Here is a 17,088-nt window from a genome sequence, read left to right as displayed (position 1 = left end):
CATTAAGAAACGTTGTATATGTAAGATTAAAGACTTAGGACGACTTCTTTAATTGAATAATACATCTCTTTGTTTGTCTAAACAGTTACCATTTCGCTATTAATATTTCTCTTGTAAGTGTCATTTTAAAGGTAATATACAAATCTATAGCCGAAATGAAGTTTGTGATTCTAAAATTGTTTCGTAAATCTTTATAGAAACTCTGTAAGATTTTTAGGTAGAGATTTTTTTTTTATTAAAATAATGTATCTAGTTTAGTCTAAAACTAAAGTGGTTTTGAGCAATATTTTATTTAAAAATCGCTGTCAAGCTAATACAAAAATAACTAGCCAAAAATGAATTTTGTGATTTAAATGAACAAGTTTCGGAGTTATTCGCTTGCAAAACTGTGTAAGATGTCAGGATATGTCATACTTTTTTTATTGAAAAGGACAGCTTTTGTCTACAACTTTCTTATATTATTATTTAAATAACGTTTTACATGTTGCCTGAAATATTATTAAATTTTCTTAATAACATCTTAATTCACAATTGAAATGTTCAACATGAAAAATAATGAGCCTTAAATAAACTTAAATAGTTCCAATTGTGTTCTCTAGATTTCCTAAACGTACGTCTTTATTAAATGTTCGTAAAACGGTCAAAATTTACGCTTAAAAACACGCTCAAAATAAGTGATTGATTTTTCTTAAATTACGGATTATAAATGACAGCAACATACATCTCTTGAAAAAAAAGATCAGCGATAAAGGCGCGAACGAATTCGCTCAATGGGAGGCGATGTTCCAAGTGTGGATTAAACGCGTTTATGGGTTTGCCCGTGACACCACATGTCTGCACATGTGTTGATATTGAAATTTAGATAAGATATCACGCGTCACCTTTAAATAACATGTTAAATGACAATCAAGACCTTATTCATGTCAGGGACCTACACAAATAGGTCCATGTCCATGCTGTGTGTTATTACTCTTAAACGAATACAGATGAACCTTATTTCTACTAATTACGTAATTTATATTAATTTAAAAAAAACACGAACTATTATCTGGTTGTCAGATCGATAACAGAAACTCTTTAAACCCTAAAATATATTTGATAAACCCATTTCGTTTCCTTGTTTTGCGTAGGGACCTATACACACATATAAAGGTCCATGTTTATTTCTTCAGTACCGTTTTGGAGGCGCGCGAGAGTATTCAGGGGCGGGTAATCCGGGAGGTTTCGATTTCTGGGATTGTCTATAGTGTTGCTGTTATTTGTCAAAATTGGGGTCTGAAATCGACCCCATTAACAATCCTAAAACAATGTATTTTTCCCAAACAACTGCCTTAAATTTCCATTGAAGAAACACCAAGAATATTCCCTATTAGAAGGACTCCGGCCTCATTCCACAAACTTAAGTTAAGTCTGCTTACAGTCTGTTGTTGAGTGTTTTTTCAAGAAACATATGTGCCTCCCTCTGGGATAATGGGACTAAATGCATGTGTGTAAAGTGTGGTCCCAGATTAGCCTGTGTAGTCTGTACAGGGACTAAATGCATGTGTGTAAAGTGTGGTCCCAGATTAGCCTGTGTAGTCTGTACAGGCAAATCAGGGACGATACTTTCCGCATTTACGGAATTTTTCTTATATAGGAAGTCTCTTCTTTAAAAAAAATCTGTCTAGCGGAAAGTGTTGTACCTCATAAGCCTGTGTGGCTGTACAGGCTAATCTAGGACAAAACTTATTGCACAATTCATAAAGACCTGTTTTCTAAGAATGAGGCTCAAAGTAAGTCCCCCTACCATCTGTTAACGAGTTGTACAAGATAATACCAGGTGAGCCTCGTTCTGGGAAAAGGGTGCTTAATGCATGTTAAATGCCATCTACAGATAAGCCTGTGCAGTGGGCACACAGATGATACTTTCCGTTTTTGAGGAAATTTTCGTTGAAAGGGAATTTGTATGCCCCCGGTAGGGTGGCATATAGCTGTTGAACTGTCCGTCAGTCAGTCAGTCAGTCAGTATGTCAGTCTCTCCGTCCGTCTGAAAAAAACTTTAACATTGGCCATAACTTTTGCAATATTGAAGATAGCAACTTGATATTTGGCATGCAAGTGTATCTCATGGAGCTGCACATTTTGAGTTAAAAGTTCAAGGTCAAGATAATCCTTCAAGGTCTAGGGTCGAAAATACAAATCCAAGGAAAGTAATAAGCTTTAATGGAGATAATTATCTGACCTGCCAAATAAAATATTTTTTTTAAATATATCAAAGCGGCGCAGTAGGGGGCATTGTGTTTCTGACAAACAAATCATGGTAAAAGGTCAAGGTCATTCTTTAAGGTCTACGGTCGAAAATATAAATCCAGGGGAAGTAATAAGCTTTAAAGGGAGATAATTATTATATATAATCATATGAAACCATACAACTGAAGCATAATCTAAATGACATTTTATGGTCAAGCCAAGCACACAATGACACTTTTTGGCAGACAAGTATCTTAGGTACGTTAAGGTAACCTGGGAATCTACAATCACGGTAGTGGTTTATTATTAATTGCTACTAAAAATAGAGATTTGACAGAGGCAATTATTTTCAAGGGAAGTAATTTATATAATTATAAATCTCAGATTATATATTACCCTATCAAGAATTTAAGTTATTTTCTCAGTTACTGTACATATTTTGTATTTTGTTTATTAATAACTTAAATGATTGATTTGTCAAAGATTTTGTATGCCCCCTTTCCATCACACTTTGCGTTTAGGTTTTGAAAAATGCTCATAAATTCTATGTCCCTTGAGATATAACCTTCATATTTGGTATGCTTGTGTATATGGACAAGGCCTTTCCATACGCACAAAAATTATTACCCCTGTGACCTTGACCTTGAACTTAGGGTCCGCATTAAGGTTTCGAAATCTGCGTTTAGGTTTTGAAAAGTGCTCATAACTTCTATATCCATTGAGATATAACCTTCATATTTGGTATGCATGTGTATACGAACAAGGCCTTTCCATACGCACACAAATTTTGACCCCTGGACCTTGACTTTGAACTTAGGGTCCGCGTTTAGGTTTCGAAATCTGCATAAGGTTTTGAAAAAAGCTCATAACTTCTATCAAGCGTTTATAGGGGGCATAAGTCAACCTATGGTGACAGCTCTTGTTTTTAAATGATATATATAACTATCATTTCTTTCCTGTACTAATTTGTGAATGGTTGGTTTCATTACTTACATGTGGACTTATGTACATAGATACATGATGAACTGTGGCAATGATCTCTTTGATAAACCACAGGCCTTGCTGGTCAGTGATGTCTGACTTGGTCATTTTTTACTGTCTACAGACCGCCCACACGCAGTAGGGTGGCATATAGCAGTTGAACTGTCAGTCCATCTGTCTGTCGTTGGTCCGAAAACTTTAACATTGGCCATAACTTTTGCAATATTGAAGATAGGAACTTGATATTTGGCATGCATGTGTATCTCATGAAGCAGCACATTTTGAGTGGTAAAAAGGTCAAGGCCATCCTTCAATGTTGAAGGTGAATAACAAAATCCAAGGGAAGTAATAAGCTTTAAAGGGAGATTATTTCTATATCTGCCAAATGATAAATAGAAATTTTATTTCAAAGCGGCGCAGTAGGGGGCATTTTGTTTCTGACGAACACATCTCTTGTTTCTAAACAAAAATCAAGTCTTAGTAAAAAAGTGTCGTCTCAGGTTAGCCTATGAGGACTCCAAGGGCTTATGTGGGAAAACACTATACACATTCATTAAGTCACGTTGTTCAAGAGTGATGCTCAAGTTAAGTCCGTTTAAGGGTTGTATTTATACATTCTTAAGAGAATGAATTTGGTATAACAAATAATATGATTAAAAAACAATGGTGTTCATGTTAATGCAAATTAAAAATAATTGTTAAGAGATACTAATGTAAGCAATGAGTGATTAAATTCAGAGCGCTTAAAATTGAATGGCTCTTGTGCTATTTTAAACTTTTCTCACAGTGGTGAAATCTCAATAATGTTATAAATTACTGTAAACAAGTATCCAAACTAGAAAACTAATTCTTATATAATTGTGGAAACTTAATTTATTTAAATAAAGAAAGAATGAACATAAAATGCAATAATAAATACAATAAAAATGTATTAAGAGAACCTATGAATTTTGACTTGTTCTCAGATAAGCAGAATAGTTATTTTCTAAACATTATAATTTACAGTCAAAACCTGTTGGCTCAAACTCCCTTGGCTCAACTTTCAGGTTTGCTCTGACTATCCTCGAAGCATCTTTTTTGTATTGCTAAATATTCATATACATTTATGTCAAATGGCTCAAATTTGCAGGTGCGGGATTACTTAATGTCTCCTATTTTTTTAAGTCCCCGTCACAATTTTCACATTGTTTTGTTTGCCTGGCTCTAAAGCGCCTAGGGTCCCATAAAGCTGTTACTTGATTATGAGCACTTTATTAAAGGCTCCCTATAATTTTAAACATGTTATTGACTCAATCGTTAATTGATTTGAGTAAAAGATGACAATCTGGCGTTTTTGTAGATTATATAATATTATGGCTGGAACGGCTGCATCACAATATTGTTTATTAAACAATCCATCCAGAAGGCCAAAAGCCCAAGTGGACAAAGCAAGCATACAGTGTTTACAAAATACACAGTTTATGATTATACAAAATTAAGTTATACTATAATAGTTAGAGTTACAGTTATAATATGTCAACTTGAAGCAATAGACAATTTTGTATCTATGCGTCATGTCATTCTTAAATAAAAACACAAGCAAATAAAGTAATACACGTTATGTTTATTACTTGGGCAATGTGCATATAATGCTTATATATTGTTTTGTTTCTTAGCGTTATTCCTTACATAAGATCATTGTTTGATTGTTTGTGTAACTGTTTTAAAATAGTGATTACTTAAAAATGTCAAGTATATAAATTACTGATTCAAAAGAAGAACGCAGTACGGAGATTAGGCAGTATGAATACTCTTCAACTGGAGATGTAAATCTATTGCAGATTTATATTAGTAAACATAAGTATATTCAGATCGGTTGGATCGAATTCTGGATGGCTAAAACTTTTGTTGTCAGTCCAGGCAAGTAAGAGTCATTGGGTTTCGACTTTATTCAGCAATTAATGTTTGCATTGTATTTAAACTAAGGAATACACCGGACTAACAAAAATATAAATTATTGTTCTTAATGAACATAAATTCATCATAAATTTAGATTAAAAATAAGTAAAATAAATCTTGTCAAACACATTTCTAAAAACATGTTGATTAAGTACTGTAAATTTGTTATAATTTGTGGTACATTAATTAATGTTGATTTCCTGGGTTTACTGATCCACGAAATTTACTCAAACACATAACAAAATGATCCAAGCAAATTCGTGTTTTTTTTTCAACAAGTAAGAAATGCACGAATTAACATGTCCACAAAAAAGTATTTTTTTGAAAAACCTCCAAGTGTTATGCCAACTAATATAAATGATTTTCCAGGATCAGGGGTGTAGCATTCCAGTCTCTAGCTTGAATTATTGACCAATATTTTGCATCTGTTTCATCAGTCAGTGCCTTTTTTTAAAGTGGTATTTTTTCTAGCTTGTGCAATCCACACAGGCATATTTGGGACAACAATTTCATATGTTAAGGTATTTTTGTTGAAAAGAAATATCCTCTTTATGAAAATCCAGTCAAAAAGTGTCCTTCCTGATTAGCTTGTGTGGACTTCACATGTTAATCTGGGACGACTATTTGTAATATTTAGGAGCCGCATATTGGCTAATGAAATTACATCAGTCTGAATATACAGGTTGGTATACAGTGTATTAATAGCAAACAATGTTTTAATGCGAAATGGTTTGATGATATTAATTTTCGTGCTATTGAGCACAATACACCAATGATATGCCAGATTAGAAATTCATTAGAATGTAATTTTGCCTATTAAACACCTTCACAACCAACCAAGAGGCATAGTTTCGTATAGATTGTAATGTAAACATTTTTTACAAGTTCACATCACCCACTGTGCTGTTGTTTTCAGGACAGCACCACCATTGATATCGATTTTGCCCAGCAACAGCACAAGTCCGGCCTGCAGGAGCCCCAGTCCAGGACGACCCATCCACTTCCCTGACCCATAGCTCATCATACTTGATATCCGGAAAGATGGGGCCTAATGCATGCGCTTAAATTGTTGTCACAGATAAGCCTGTGCAGTCCACACAGGCTAATAATGGACAACACTTTCCTCTTAAAGGTATCTTTCATTGAACAAATAATCCTCTTTGTGAAAATCCAGTCTAGTCAGAAAGTACCCTCCCTTATTAGCTTATGTGAATTTCACATGCTAATCTGGGACGACACTGTCTAACATAAGTGCTCCGCACATTGGCTTATGAAAATACATCTCTGAAAATGGAGTAAAGATAATAGATATAAATGTACAGATAAGTGTAGCATAAGCCAACACTTTTCTTGTTTTAATACAAAATGACTTAATTCTATTTATTTTCATGCTATTAAGGACAAGGAACCAATAAAATGCCAGATTAGAAATTCATGTTGTTGAAAACCTTCACAGCCAGTCAAGAGGCATAGCTTGTTATAGATTGTAATATAATTTGTTACAAGTTCCTATAACCCACTGTGTTGTTGTTGTTTTCAGCAGAGCACCAGCATTGATATCGAGTGGGCCCAGCAACCGCACCAGTCCCGCCTGCAGAAGCCCTAGTCCAGAATGACACTTCCCCTCCCTTGACTTCTAACTCCTTCTCCTTGACCTCCTACCTCAAAAAGTCAGCATCGTTGAACAACTCTGTTCTTCAGGAAATTCTGAGCATGATTCTGTTCTGACAAACGCAATGTCCACGTCACGTTTTCCAAACATAAGCCTGGGTAGTTTTGTTAAGCTAGAGTTCCGCGTGGGCCTGATAGGATGAGTGTTACAGACACGAAAAGTTATAGCAGTAGTTATGGTAACGCTAACAGTCAGTTGTTGCTGTTGGACATAACAACAAATATCATGAAGAATAAAACGTTCAATAACTTGTTTCAATTTTTATGGGACAAACAGAAATTGAACAGGAGAAAATCAAGGAATAATTGTTGTGAACACCCAGAGCACGATACATCCGTGGTGACACAGATAGGCAGTAATGACTTGGTTGTGAACTCCCAGAGCAAAATACATCCATGCTGACACAGAAAGGAAGTAATGACTTGGTTGTGAATACCCAGAGCATGCTACATCCATGCTGACACAGAAAGGAAGTAATGACTATGCAGTGAACACCCAGAGCACAATACATCCATGCTGGCACAGAAAGGCAGTAATGACTTGGCTTTAAACACACAGAGCACAATACATCCATGCTGACACAGATGGGCAGTAATGACTATGCTGTGAACACCCAGAGCACAATACATCCATGCTGATACAGAAAGGCAGTAATGACTATGCTGTGAACACCCAGAGCACAATACATCTATGCTGACACAGAAAGGCAGTAATGACTTGGTTTGGAACACCCAGAGCACAATAAATCCATGCTGACACAGAAAGGCAGTAATGACTTGGCTGTGAACACAGAACACGATACACCCATGCTGACACAGAAAGGAAGTAATGACTCAGCTGTGAACACATAGCACAATATATCCATGCTAAAACAGAAAGGCAGTCATGACTATGCTTTGAACACCAAGAGCACGACGTATCCATGCTGACACAGAAAGGCAGTAATGACTTGGCTGTGAACACCCAGAGCAAGATATATTCAGGCTGACACAGAAAGGCAGTAATGGCTATGCTGTGAACACCCAGAGAAAGATATATCCATGCTGACACAGAAAGGCAGTAATGGCTATACTTTGAACACCCAGAGCAAGATATATCCATGATGACACAGAAAGGCAGTACTGACTATGCTGTGAACACCCAGAGCTCAAAACATCGATGCTGACACAGAAAGGCAGAAGGCAGTAATGACTCGGCTGTGAACACATAGCACAATATATCCATGCTAAAACAGAAAGGCAGTCATGACTATGCTTTGAACACCAAGAGCACGACGTATCCATGCTGACACAGAAAGGCAGTTATGACTTGGTTGTGAACACCCAGAGCAAGATATATCCATTCTGACACAGAAAGGCAGTAATGACTTGGTTGTGAACACCCAGAGCAAGATATATCCATGCTGACACAGAAAGGCAGTAATGACTTGGTTGTGAACACCCAGAGAAAGATATATCCATGCTGACACAGAAAGGCAGTAAAGACTTGGTTGTAAACACCCAGAGCACAATACATCCATGCTGACACAGAAAGGCAGTAAAGACTTTGTTGTAAACACTAAGATATCCATACATCCATGGGGTTTGCCACAGACGCAAATTACGCCCACCATTTTGAACAAGGTGCTTAAAGTGAACACGTCTGGTTTTGTTATGAGCACTTATGAGTCCAAAAGGCCTCACATTGAATTGATGCAAGAGAAAGGCTTTGACAAATAACAGCAGTTTTGCTGTGTGGTCCAGTGCGCCCTTCGACTCGCAACCTTAAGAAAGCAGAACTCAAACTCGTCTCTTAGCAATATCAGCAAGGCCAGCATGTCATCTCAGCTTCTTGAGCTTCAGGTGACCCCTTACAGTGTTAATTATTTTGTTAAAATTGGGGCCGAAATTCAGCCCCATTCTTATCTCAAAAAGTCTATAGTTATGATAACTGGCTTAAGTTCTCAATTCATGGTTTCCCGGAAGAAAAATAATGTTTTGATAGGTTGCAACATTGAGTTAATCAGAACTCAAATTAAGCCTTTGGCAATATCAGCGAGGCCAGCATATCAGCTCAGCTTCTTGAGCTTCAGGTGAGATCATACAGTGTTATTCATTTTGTCGAAATAGGGGCCAAAATTGAGTCCCATTCCTAATATTAAACAGTTCATATTTTCCATAATTACTGGCTAAAGTTCTCAATTCAAGGTTTGACCACAAACAATGTTTTAATAGGTTACACATTGAGTTTGTTTCCTTATGCAGCACTATAAGTTGAACCTTAGTGCAATTTATCTTGATAGCACTTATTCTCAATTTTTAAATTATGTTTAGCAAAATCTACAACCATTTTCCCAATTAAATTCAAAACACTATGATTTTTTACGAATTGTCCCAATCCAAAAATGGTTAAAATAAACTCTGCACAAAGCTAGCCCCTAGTTATAGCACATTTTAAAGTTTTTATCAGAATAACTGGCTTAATTATACCCCCACAAACGAAGTTTATGGGGGTATATAGAAGTGAACTTGTCTGTCGGTCTGTCTGTCGGTCCGTATTAAGTGTCCGCTCTCTAATTCAAGTAGTTTCCATCCGATCTTCACCAAACTTGGTCAGAAGTTGTATCTATATGATGTCCAGGCCAAGTTCGAACATGGGCCTTGCCGGGTTAAAAACTAGGTCACGGGGTCACTTAGTGCGTTTTTAACATTCAGCACGGTGTCCGCTCTTTAATTCAAGTAGTTTTCACCCAATCCTCACCAAGCATGGTCACAAGTTTTTTCTAAAGGATCTCTAGGACAAGTTTGAACATGGGCCATTCCGGGCCTTAAACTAGGTCACCAGGTCACTTTGTGCATTTTTTAACATTCAGCAAGGTGTCTGCTTTCTTATTCAAGTAGTTTACATCCGATCTTCACCAAACTTGGTCAGAAGTTTAAGGGAGATGAACTTAAGGCCAAGTTAGAACATGGGCCTTTCTGGGTGAAAAACTAGGTCAAGGGGTCACTTAGTGCGTTTTAAAAATTGAGCATGGTGTCCGCTGTTTTTTGTAAAGACGACATGCAAAATATTATGTGTCAATGCGGCATGTGGGGGTATTCATGTCTGTGACAAAGCTCTTGTTTGCTTATTTCACTAAGTTTAATTACTATTTTGAACTCACATCTATTGTTTCTTATTAAATGCCATACAGTTGTATTGTCACACATCTAAAGTTGTTAAGTCTCAGGTATAAGTCATAAACTGTCACATTAAAAGGTGTGCAGACTCATACTTAAATATGTAGATTGTAACATTTAAAGTTTTGTTGTCTCACATTTTAAGTTGCTAAGTATCACATTTAAAATTATGTAGTCTCACATTTAAAGTTCTATAGTCACACAATTAAAGGTGTACAGTCTCACATTCTAAATTGCTCAAGTAATGCCTGTTTTTGATTTACAAAAAATAAATATTACACCTTGCTACAAACACAAAAATTCCAATTTCAAGTTGGTGCGCGTAAAACATTGATACTACGTTATTCTGAGTTCTAATTAATGAAAAATTAATTGCAATATTCTTAATATCAATTATAACCACAATGTTTGGCATTTAAAAAACAGGTCTGTAAGGTAAGGTGTTGCAAGGCTTATTCATGTGGCACTTAACAATCCGGTTTTAGTTTACTTTCCATTTCCTTTTCAGTGAACTTAACTAGCAAACATGACAGACGTCATTGAAGTGAAAGTCGATGACAACCCCCTTCTTGCACAAATACTACAATTGCTTAAGAAAATCAGCACGAAGACGTCTTCCGTCAGACTACCAAGCCTCCTATCAATATCTCCTCCCATGTTGGCTACATCAACACTTCCAACAGCAGAGCCTTGGTGAGTTCGACTTCCGTCTCGGCATCGATGTCGCTTAGCAACAATTGGATGATGGGCGTTGACAAATTAGGCCGGACAAGTCGCTCGAACTGAAACGATCTGATCCAACAGGTAGAGCAGGCGTTGCGTGACACGTCCGTTAATGTGACTGACCTCGATATGTTGTTCTCGGATAATGTGAACCTTAGGCCTGGAGAGCAGCATGCGATCGTCACCATTCAAGAACAGTTGTTCTTGGCAATTTTCAGGTTTGGGGTGGCGACTTCAGCGTCAGGACTTGCTCCATCTCTGTCTATGGCCCAGTCGCAGCAGCAGTAGCAGCAGCAACAAGAACAATAAGTAGTTTCTTAGAGGTGTTCTGTGATATGGGGCTTCATGTATGTGCTTAAATTGTCATCCCAGATTAGCCTGTGCAGACTGCACCTACATAAATTCCTATTAAATTGTCATCCCAGATTAGCCTGTGCAGACTGCACATACATTAAGTTCTATTAAATTGTCATCCCAGATTAGCCTGTGCAGACTGCACATACATTAAGTCCTATTAAAGTGACATCCCAGATTATCCTTTGCAGACTGCACATACATTAAGTTCTATTAAATTGTCATCCCAGATTAGCCTGTGCAGACTGCACTTACATAAAGTCCTGTTAAAGTGTCATCCCAGATTAGCCTGTGCAGACTGCACATACATTAAGCCCTATTAAAGTGTCATCCCAGATTAGCCTGTGCAGACTGCACATACATTTAGTCCTATTAACGCGTCATCCCAGATTAGCCTGTGCAGACTGCACATACAGTGACAACCCAGATTAGCCTGTGCAGACTGCATATACATTAATTCCTATTAAAGTGTCATTCCATATTAGCCTGTGCAGACTGCACCTATTAAAGTGTCATCCCAGATTAGCCTGTGCAGACTGCACATACATTAAGTCCTATTAAAGTGACATCCCAGATTATCCTTTGCAGACTGCACATACATTAAGCCCTATTAAAGTGTCATCCCAGATTAGCCTGTGCAGACTGCACATACATTAAGTCCTATTAAAGTGTCATCCCAGATTATTCTGTGCAGACTGCACATACATTAAGCCCTATTAAAGTGTCATCCCAGATTAGCCTGTGCAGACTGCGCATACATTAAGTCCTATTAAATTGTCATCCCAGATTAGCCTGTGCAGACTGCACATTAATTAAGTCCTATTTATCCGAGAATGAGGCTCATATAGTTCACTTAACGTCAGTCCTTTTTCTGCCTGATTGAAGAAATGTTCCTAACTTAAAATGTGAATTCTCTGCTTTTAAATGTATCAAACTTGGTAAATAAATAGCAAAAAAAAGTTAATCTGATATCAGTTTTAATCAAAGGTCAGGGCATAGTTTTGTCTATTTTTCTGCTGAAATTTAGCCCTTGAACAACAGTTTCTCCTTGCAATAAAAAAATCCACTTTAATTATTAAATTCTATTAAATTTAAGTAAAACAATTATTTAATGCCTTCAGCACATTATAAAATTATTATCTTCATTTATTTTCAATATTTATTTAAATTGACGAATTTTGTTTTAAGAGCTAGTTCCTAGCAATCATAGATCGGTACCCTGCTGAAAAACAGAATCTCTGGTCAGCTGGTTCCAGATGCCCAGCAACACTTCCAGGCCCAGGACCTTGGGGCAAATGCTCAACATGTCCTATCTGCATGATTAAGCCAGTCTAATTCTTGGGCTCCAAACTCTCCTGCTGTGGGGCCAAGATTACCTCATCCATAAGGTACATTGGTACTGTCATTTACTATGTATAATGTTCAGTTTTTATGCCCCCTGGTAGGGTGGCATATAGCAGTTGAACTGTCCGTCAGTCAGTCTGTCCGTCCGTCCGAAAACTTTAACATTGGCCATAACTTTTGCAATATTGAAGCTAGCAACTTGATATTTGACATGCATGTGTATCTCATGAAGTTGCACATTTTGAGTGGTGAAAGGTCAAGGTCATCCTCTAAGGTCAAAAGTAAAAAAATACAATCCAAGGGAAGAAATAAGCTTTAAAAGGGAGATAATTTCTAAACCTGCCAAATGATATATTGAAATTTTTTTCAAAGCAGCACAATAAGGAGCATTGTGTTTCTGACGAACACATCTCTTGTCTACTTCAAATTTCAATTAAAATAGTTTGTGCTTTTCATATATTAATAAATCTCTATCATGGCTGCTAACTTAATAAAATCATTATGTTATCGTTAATATTCATAATTGCCTTGAAATGGCAAAGGGGGGTGCATACTGATTTGTCCTTGTCTGTTGAAGTGCACTTAATAAATATTGGTTTAAGATGGATGAAAAATGTTTGCTTCTAGTGTACAGTATATAGTAGTCTATGTTTGTATGTTTGTATGAAGTGTTTTGTGTATATCTCATTTGTATCAAGAGTTTTCAAACATAATGTATTTCTTTTTTTACTCAAACAAACTTGATTTACATCCAATGAATTGATGACATTTCAGAATGCATTGAATTATTTGGTTTACAGGGACACATTTCTAGGATGCACTAAGGTCCTTTTATCTGTTCACAGAGGGCTTATACTCACAAGTTCAGGCCCAGAGAGCGGTGTTCCCCAACTACAACACAACCAGTACGTCTCAATAGGTAAGTCCCATCGCTAAAGGGGTCACTGTGGCATTGCCTAATACTTTAGATGGAATCAAGTTTTAACAAATAAGGTTAAACCCTATGCAAACTGGGGTTTCTGCTCTCCAATTAATTGACCAGTTTATCTTATCTAAGTTTAAGGGTTCAGCCACAAACTATTGTATCGTATATAGACATGTGAAGAAAATGCATAAAGTTCAAGCTTGACCCTCAAATTTGTATTTTAAAATGAACATCTACAGCTACCATTTTGAATTGTTTTCAATTATGGAACGTTTAGATTGATTTAGAGCATAATCAATTCCATATGTATTTTAAGTAACTGAAAATCAAAAAACCCTTATATGTAAAGATTTTGCTCTAAAGCAATCTAAATGCTCCATAATTGAAAACAAGGCAAATTCATCATTTGTTTTTAATTTCATTCACGAGTTACAAAATTGTCTTTTTTATGCCAACCTCAGCATTGTTTGGTTACTTTTGTCTATGGCAAAGTGAGTTCAATGTTTACACCAAGCCATTCATCAAAAATTAAAACAGAAACGACCCGTTTAAATGATAAGATATAACAGATTATGTTCACTTAAATTTGTGTTGTAATTATAAGAGTAATAGAAGCTTTAAAATCATATATGAGCCTTGCCCTGGGAAACAGGTTGAATGCGTAAAGAGTTTGACTCCAATCAGGTACACCACTTACCACCTAAACTGGATTTTACTAAGAACATATTTCTTTAAAACAAAAATTCTATAAAAGCGGAAAGTGTTGTCCCTGATTAGCCTGGTTATTCCTGCAAGGTACATGTATAATAGAACAACCAGTAGCAGCTGCATGTTGGCTGTTGGGCAGTTGGCATCCACTATTATTACATCTGCTCACTATTTCAAGGCAATTTAAGTTGAATCTTCATGAAAGTTGTCAATTATATTTGTGGGCAGAATATCGTGTACAAGTTTAGTAACAAGCCAGATTCTCTGTACTTGTTTAATGAAGAAAAAATGACCAGTAAACATGTGTGCCAATGTACTCTCGATCAATGTAAACCAGTCTTGTAACTGGGTGTATTTTGTTGGCATTCTCGTTCTTAATTTGTGTGTGTGTATGAACTGCCTGAAAAAATGCTACTTGTCTGACCATAAATGCCATCAGAATTTATGCAATCGGCGTAATTTTCCTGACAGTTTATACAGTTTTAAGTGTACTGTCACATTGCAAAACAGTGTTATATTGTCTTGAATAGTTTATGGCCTGTGTGGATGCTATATTTTTTAATCTTTCTATAAAGAAGGAATGTAGTTGACACTTGTTCATTGTTTCATTACATCGTTCCTCAAAAAGTTGTAACTCTGTTGCTCTGGCATCTTCAATACCATTGAGTAATTAAATGGTAATTAAATTGAATGCTTTTTAATTCCCTTTTATTATTGTTTAATTTGAGTTACAATGCTATGAGGTTAAATTTTATTTACACTTAAATGTATTATGAATATTGCTGGGCCAAGTGTGAGGTTGAGCGCTCCAAAACCCGTTTAAAAACCCCAATGCTTTGCATTGACCGTTCCTAGGCGGTGATCCCAGCTTTATTCTTATTTGTGTTTATGTTGTTTTGTATTGTGCTGTATTGTGCTGTTTTGTACTGTTTGGGCAATCTGTCACTTGCCTTAAATAAAGGACCTACTAATTGTTTATAATAATAATTCAATACTAGTCCAGCAGCTGGAGTTTCACTTCTTTATACTGTGCCTAATTTAATGTCAAATGGTGACTTGTTGTCAAGGTTGGACTTTGCAGTAAATATAAGAATGACCTTCTGCTGATGCAGCTAGATATTCACTTTGTTGATATTTGATTTCAGAGAACACCCTTCCTGAAAACCTCGCTGAGTGCGACTGCGCCATACGTGACCCTTCAGTGAAATGAGATTGCAGGCGGAATGTCAAACCGGTACTACTCAGGTCTCCAGCAATAGCCTCAGCCTTGGACGCAGGTTCATGATGCACCCATGGCCTTACTTATTTCTGAACATCTCAATCTCACAGCAATTGATGTGAATTAATGATAATAAGACTCCACAAACCACGTTTTTAAGAAGGTATATTGGAGTCAATGTTTTGTAATTTGTTTAGTCAAAGCGTTTTTTTTGCATATATTATAAAAAGATTTGTATCAAATCTAAATTTCACAAAGGATTAAATTGGAACTTAAACTGTGTGAAACCGTTGAACAGTAAGTTTTAAGTGGTGATTTTGTTGCATGCAAAGCCCCATCGTTTCATTGGCCTAGTCACTCTTTTACCCCGTATTATTTTACTTTCAGTATCTCACCATACATGGGAAATCAGAAGATATGAAACTTATATTCTAATCAGGGTTTTAACTAACATTTTGCCCACAGTTGCGCTGTAACCTATATGCAATTCTGGGTTATAATTAACATTGTGTCCACAGTTGCGCAAAGTTGTTCGAATAGTAGTGTCATAAAACAAAGAAAGCATAGTCACTTGCATCCCCTGAAATCAATCATGTTCATGAAGAAGCCATTGTGAAATATTATGTTGCAGTTTGACTAATTGCCAAGTATATGTCTTTAAGCGTATCTTGTTCAGTGTCTGGCAGTACCAAGCCACGTCGACGCAGCAGCAAAAACAACAGTAGCAGTCTAGTAAGCTGTCTTACTCGTTTGAGCTTCCTAGTCGTAGCAGTTTTCAGCAATGTTGTCACAATATGGATTGTTTTAATAAAACCTAATGGAGTTATAAAGCATAATTACTGATTCTCGACGTGTAAGATCATACTTTTATAATGCACTTAACATCAACAACACTGATGCATATGCATGACAGCTAATACAAGTATTAATGCACAAACTAAAGTTTGAATTTCTTTATAATTAATTTATTCGCAAACATTAGTTTCAAAACATATTAAAGCACATCGATATTTTTTACTTTGCTTTTATTTGTTGTTCGATTTTTATCACTGTGCCTCTCTTATCCTAACCAGGTGAAGGGTCACCCCGCAACTTTCAGTGCCTAGCAATGAAATCATCCACCGTTACATGTAGTTGGTCAGTAAAATGAGCGTTTTAACTGCATATAAAGTAAAAAGATATTATCAAACAACATCTACATTTCTCACGGGATTAAATTGATACTTCAGTTGTTTGATCCCCATGAAGTCTTGGTTTGATTGGTAGATGGTCATCTTGTGACAAAGCCCTAAATTATCATTGGCCAATTCACTTTTGCACAAGATCAAATTAATATCACTGTATCTCACCACACATGGGAATTCAGAGGCTGTACAACTTATATTCTATTCAGGGTTAAAGCCACACACCTTGAATTGAAGTACTTGTTAATCAATACATATAGATGCAATTTGAAAGTGTGCAAAATTGTCATTAAATCTATAGCCTACTTAGCAAGAAATGTATACAAAAAAAATTAAACCGAAAGTAGGATTTCTATACGTTTACGTATATTTTGACAAACGCGATTACTTTCAAGTTTAAGCGCAAAAAATATGGATTTTTACCTTGTAACCACCAGATATATTATAATTGAGATAAATAAAAATAAATGTATAGCCTAGATAGCAAGTCCTTTTTTTTCAAACGTTTCTGTATTTAAAACCGAAAGTAGGATTTCTAGACGTATACGTCCATTTTGACAAACGCGATTATTTTTAAGTTTTAAAGTGCAAAAGAGACGGATTTCTACCTTGTAACCACCAGATATATTCTAATTGGCATAAATCAAATATGG

General features: G+C 36.2%; 1 long non-coding RNA gene across 1 annotated transcript in view; it reads left to right on the top strand.

The window, feature by feature from the left end:
- The window catches only part of LOC127869145 (uncharacterized), a 42,570-nt gene that overhangs the window by 11,692 nt on the left and 13,790 nt on the right, over window positions 1-17,088 (top strand). The window contains exons 4-11 of the long non-coding RNA XR_008044429.1: window positions 6,065-6,280; window positions 6,689-8,661; window positions 10,487-10,782; window positions 12,244-12,443; window positions 13,245-13,318; window positions 15,178-15,309; window positions 15,914-15,983; window positions 16,325-16,388. This is a non-coding gene — a long non-coding RNA (uncharacterized LOC127869145). The remainder of the gene's footprint in view (window positions 1-6,064; window positions 6,281-6,688; window positions 8,662-10,486; window positions 10,783-12,243; window positions 12,444-13,244; window positions 13,319-15,177; window positions 15,310-15,913; window positions 15,984-16,324; window positions 16,389-17,088) is intronic.

This window comes from Dreissena polymorpha, chromosome 2, assembly GCF_020536995.1.
Source record: "Dreissena polymorpha isolate Duluth1 chromosome 2, UMN_Dpol_1.0, whole genome shotgun sequence".
Classification (NCBI taxonomy): domain Eukaryota; kingdom Metazoa; phylum Mollusca; class Bivalvia; order Myida; family Dreissenidae; genus Dreissena; species Dreissena polymorpha.
This window is presented reverse-complemented; position numbering and strand designations above follow the sequence as displayed.